General features: G+C 42.1%; 1 protein-coding gene across 1 annotated transcript in view; it reads left to right on the top strand.

Moving 5' to 3' along the window:
- The first annotated feature begins 434 nt into the window (after nucleotides 1-434).
- The window catches only part of LOC136620387 (calpain-13-like), a 139,757-nt gene continuing 134,132 nt past the window's right edge, over nucleotides 435-6,059 (top strand). Inside the window, exon 1 of the mRNA XM_066595122.1 lies at nucleotides 435-692. The gene's annotated coding sequence lies outside the window, so the exon portion shown is untranslated. The remainder of the gene's footprint in view (nucleotides 693-6,059) is intronic.

Here is a 6,059-nt window from a genome sequence, read left to right as displayed (position 1 = left end):
AGACGTGCCACTCGCCTCACCACCACCTAGATATGCCCCTGGAAGCACGACTCATAAAGGGTGAGCAATGGCAACTAGTGGGCAAGTAGGCACACTACACCAGTTTAGTTTTGTAATGGGGCTCTTACAATAATAATGTAATGCTATAAGTGGTAAGTAATTACTGCCAAGTACAAGTCTAATGATATTTAGCTATAAAGTTTTACACAGTCTGGACTCAGTCCTTGATAGGAGTAAGAAAGCTAATCCAGAAGGACAGGTAACTGGCCGTTCCTGTGTCTACAACAGTGAACCCTGTATGATCTGGCACACATTCAGGTGACACTTCCAGCTTAGGTGACGTATTCATGACTATTTCCAGAGGGGGGAGGCTCCTTTGCCTTATAATAACATGTAGCTACAGGTAGAGCTCACATCCCCAGGGCTCAGCTAGATTCCCTTCTGCTCCACACTCACCTGTCTGAAGGGAAACCTCAAAAACAAGCCAATTACTGATTGGCAAACGTACAACAATACAGATACCGTACAATAGGCCAATGTTTAACCAAGGCAAGGACACTGCTGGCTGCTGAAGAAGAAGGAGGAACAATACGAAAGCAATACAATATACTAACTCCAGAGTTCTTTATTGGAAGTAGAGGAGAGAGAACAAAGTCAGAGCACAACTCTATGGTTCCTTGAACTTCCTTAAGGTAAACTGCTTTCCCATTGAGACTTGCACTTGAGTTTGTGTAGGATGTTGCATCACCACTCTGTCTATGCTAGAGCTACTGCATGATATGTTATTGGAACTAGCTGGATGGTTCTGGGCACCTGGGGGAGATGCACTAAAAGGAGCACCAGAGGTGGAGATGCCAACAAGGGCACCTGGGATGGAGAATAAACTGGGCACCTGGGGCAAGGAGGTGGAAAGATGGTATTTGGGGCAAACACTTATCTGAGCACCTGCAGCCAAAAAATTGACATGGGGCACCTGGAGCTGGGATGGTAAATGAAACACCTGGAGCATTAAAGGGGACATCTGAGGGAGAGAAACTAAAGGAGGCACCTCAGGCTGACAAATTGGAATCTAGGGTAAACATTTATTTGGGCCCCTATGGCAAGGACATTGAAATAGGGTACTTTGGAAAGGGGTACTAAAAGGGCACATAGGGAAAGCATTTAACTAGGCACCTGGGACATGGATATTGAAAGGCGGTATTTGGGGGAGACACTGATCTAGGACCAGGACAGTGAAAGGGGGTAGCTGGGGCAGTTATAATACTCTAAACAGGTACCTGAGGGGGAAAAACTTAAGCGAGCACCCGATAAGACACTAACCTTATCACCTGGGGTAAACACTTATTTGGGCACCTATGGCAAGGACATAGAAAGAAAATATTTGGACAGGGATACTTAGGGGGCACATGGGGAAGGTGTTAAAGGGTGCTGAAAAATGATATTTGGGGCAAACACTGACTTGGGCACCTGTGGCAAGAATATTGAAGGTGGGCACCTGAGACTGTGATGTTAAGAGCGGCATCTTGAGCAGATATAGTACTTTAAACGTGACTACTGAGAAGAGAAATCAAATAGGCACCTGTGGCTGACATAAAACTTGGCATCTGGGGTAAACATGTATTTAGGTGCCTGTGGCAAGAGCACTGAAAGAGAATACTTTGGGCAATGACATTAAAGGGGCAGCTAGAAAAGGCATTAGAATGGGCATTTAGGGCAGACATTGATCTGGGCATCTGGGGCCAGAAAAGTGAAAGTAGATTCCTACCTGGAGCAGGTATACCGTAGTACATAAACCCCTCAAAGACCAGAGTGTTTTGGTCCTAAATGACTGGACACTTTTTAGCAGTTTTACCCATGTGGTGGTTTTATTGTCCTATTTTTTTTATGGCCTGACAAAATTATTTTTGTCACCTTTAGTTTTTTTTGTTACATTTAGGGCTATTTTTTAATACCCATTTTCCCCATTTTTTTCCAGTTCTCTATTTTATTAGAGGTAATATATACAAAAAGTTAAAAAAATGTTTGAATTCATTGTTCTTTATTTTTTAAATTATTATATTTGCATTGAAATAAAGTACAAGAATTGGTTCACCATTTTGTTTAGGACGTTTTTATATATATTTGTATAGTCTTGGATTACAGGGCGGATATGGCGACACTTTGTGAGCGGTCGGTTGTTTTTCTATATACATTGTAATTTTATTCTGTAATTTTTTTTAAATATCTCATGATGTCATATCAGACCTCTGGAGGAAACTGCTTTTGTCTTCTCCATCAGGTTCTTGGCTGTGTCTGACAGCTGGGGACCCGACCTGCTCCTGCTAGCTTGCAAAAGCTTTAATGCTGTGCCGTATGTTTACTATCAGCCAGGATTAAAGCTCAAGGCACTTGGCCCTTGGCAACGGAATAAGGGAAAATGTGGTTCTCACAAGGGCGATAAGGTCTTTAGAACAACTAAAGATAACTACCTTAGTCAACTTGTGCAGGAGCCAACTAGAGAGAGCGCCATCCTGGACTTATTATTAACTATCAAACTGGACAGAATCACGGGGGTGCAGGTTGAGGGACACTTGGGAAACAGTGACCTCAATATAATTAATTTCTAGCTGTCATTCAATAAAAAAACTCTATCAGGGAGCGACAAAAAATACAAACTTTAGTAAAGCTCAGAATTACTCTTGGCAACATTAATTAGGTTTAAAAACATCCTAATTACCTCATGTGAGCAGTTCATAGCCTTTAAAAATGAAAGAACTACAAGTAAAAGGAAACCAACGTGACTCTACAAGACTGTAAGGGTGGCATTAAGCGATAAAAGGAAAGCATTTAAATGATTAAAACAAGAAGGCAGCGAAGAAGCACTAAAAACATACAGGATAAAAAACAAAATATGTAAGAAAAAGATCAAAACTGCCAGGGGAGGAGGCAGGGAGTCTGATCGCCAAAGAGAACAAAAATACCCCTAAACTACTTTTCAATTATATAAACAGTAAAAGGATCTGCACTGAGAGCACTGGCCCTTCAACAAATAATGCAGGCGAAACCATAAAAGACAATGGGAGGAAGGCAAATCTATTAAATAGTTTTTCTCAAGTATATTCACGAGAGAAAAAGAAATTTCACACGAGATGCAGGGGGATAAAATGAACCCCCCACAAAATAGGGAGGAAGTACAGAGATAGTTAAAAAAGATTAAAATCAACAAATCGATGGACCCAGATGGAATACACCTAAGGGTCCTAAAGGACCTAAGTGACGTGATAGACAGACCACTATTTCTTATATTTAGGGACTCTAATTATAACTATTGACACCAGGTTTAGACAAGAAGACAACTCGGTCTGGGCGAAAATGTGTGTAGCTGGGTAAGGAACTGGCTCAGAGATAGAAAGCAGAGAGTGGTAATAAATGGTTTGTACTCTGATTGGGCCACCATTGCTAGTGGGGGCGACAGGGCGACTGTGTACAGTTCTGGACACCGGCGCTCAGGAAAGATGTTGCAGTGCTGGAGGGGGTTCAAAGAAGGGCAACTAAACTAATACATGGAATGAGAGGACTGGAATACCCAGAGAGGCACCAAAACTGGGATTATTCACCCCGGAAAAAAGACGGCTAAGGGGCGACCAAATAACTATGTATAAATACATGAGGGGACAATACAACAATCTCTCCCAGGATCTGTTTATACCCAGGACTGCGATGGTAACAAGAGGGCATCCGCTTCGTCTAGAAGAAAGCAGGCTTCATCACCAACACAGAAGGGGGTTCTTTACTGTAAGAGCAGTGAGACTGTGGAACTCTCTGCCTGAGGACGTGGTGATGGCAAAATCCACAGAGGAGTTTAAGAGGGGTCTAGATGTCTTTCTGGAGAGGAAGGATATTACAGGATATAGACATTAGGCGACCAGCGAGTTGTTGATCAGGGTATCTTCCGACTGCTGGACTTTGAGTCAGGAAGGGGGAGTCTCTGAAGAGTGTTGATCCAGGGATTAGTCTGTCTGTCACTATGGAGTCAGGAAGGAATTTCTTCCCTCAAAATGGGGTAAATCGACTTCATTGGGGCTTTTGCCTTCCTCTGGACCAACAAGGGGAGGTGGTTGAAACAGGCTGAACTAGATGGACATTTGTCTTCCTTCAGCCTAGCATACTATGTTACTATGTTACAATGAATTGTCATTCACGCAGTGTAATCACTATAGGAAAATCATGATTGCAACACAACGAATTATCAACAATGACTAAAATGTCATGTGACCTTGCAATATGGAAAGTGTTTCTGCAAAAAAAAGACATTTTTTTAATAATGCAGCAAAAATTTTTGTGGGATTTTAATGTACGTATAATCCTCTCTCACACACAATGGAAGTCAGAAAAGGAGGACGGCCCCTTTAATGAAACCTCCCCCATGGGCAGGGCTCTTTTATATCAGTGGTTTGGCATTACGCCACTTTACATTATCCCCGCCTCCCCAAACTGATGATTGACGGCAATCCCATATGTACTAATCAGCATAGAGAGAATTTACATATCAATCCCTGAAACACAGAGAGCTCATTTGGGTGATGCAATATATATATATATAACCGCATAGTTACCTTTATCACTGATTCTATGTTTTGCAGAAAAAATGTTGGTCTCTTAACCCCTTAATGATGCAGAACTTTTTTTTTTTCCATTTTTGTTTTTTCCTAACCACTTTCAAAAAATGTATTTTTTTATTTTTCTGTTGGAGTGGCTGTCTGACGGCTCGTTGTTCTTTGCGGGACGAGTTGTGTTTTTCAGTGGCGCTATTTAATGTACCGTATAATGTACTGAAAAAGTTTTAAAATTTTTAATTGGAGTAAAATAGAAAAAATTACAATTCCGCCATCTTTTAGAAATAAAATACAATTCTTTTCTGTCTCCATCTTCTGACTGCCATAACTTTTTTATGAAGGTTTTGTATTTTGAGGGACGTCCCGTAGTTACCTATTGGAGTACATGCGTTTTTTTTGGTCGTTTTTTTATTACATTTTTTCTTGGACACAAGGTGACAAAAAAAAGCGCAATTCTGGCGTTCTGTATTTTTTTTCTGACAATGTTTACCATGTTGAATAAATAATGCGTAAGGGCTTATTCAGACGTGCGTATATCGGCCGGGCATGAAAAGCTGGCCGATATATGCTGTCCCTCTCTACAGGAAGAGCAGGCGGGCCGGCCGGGAGCAGTGCACTGAGCTCCCGCCCCCTCTAATTGCAAACAGTGGCGAGGGGCGGAGAGGGGGCGGGAGCTCAGTGCACTGCTCCAGTCCCGCCTCCTTCCCCTGCAGAGAGGGACAGCGTATATCAGCCAGGCGTGAAAACTCTGCTGATATACGCATGTCTGAATAAGCCCTTACTTTGATTATTCAGACTTTTACGGATGCAGAAATACCAAATATGTTTTAGATTTTTTAGTGTTGATTTTTTTGTTATAGATATGGGGAAAGGTTTTCTTCTACTTTTATTACTTTTTATTGTTTTTAATAAATAAGAAAACTTTTGAAACTCATTTTTACATTTTCTTTTAATCCCCACAGGGGACTTGAACCTGCTATTGTTTGATCGCTCATACAGTATAATGTAATACGATAGTATTGCACTATACTGTGTTCTGACAGGCGGTCGGTCAAGCCACGCCACAAGCATGGCTTGAGAGGCAATCAGCCATGGCAGCCCTGGGGGCCTTCAGAATGCTGTCACGACAACTGAACAGTATCTCACAATTGCATTGCGGAGGGGTCACTTGGGACCCCCGAGTACCAATTGGGGCATTTAAATGCTGTTGTCTGAAGGGTTAACAGCGGTGATCAGCATTCACCCTGTTTGTGGCTGTTGTGTGCGGCTGCCAGCTGTCAAAAACAGCCAGCACCCGCAGTATATGGAGCAGGATCAGCTCCCGATCCAGCTCCATACAAACCTTGAACCCCCAGTACATAACTTTACATCTTGTGACATTAAGGAGTTAAAGGGGTTGTCCCGCGAAAGCAAGTGGGGGTATACACTTCTGTATGGCCATATTAATGCACTTTGTAATATACA

The sequence above is a fragment of the Eleutherodactylus coqui genome, chromosome 3 (assembly GCF_035609145.1).
Source record: "Eleutherodactylus coqui strain aEleCoq1 chromosome 3, aEleCoq1.hap1, whole genome shotgun sequence".
NCBI lineage: Eukaryota > Metazoa > Chordata > Amphibia > Anura > Eleutherodactylidae > Eleutherodactylus > Eleutherodactylus coqui.
The sequence above is the reverse complement of the archived record's forward strand: the minus strand, read 5'-3'. Positions and strand labels throughout refer to the sequence as shown.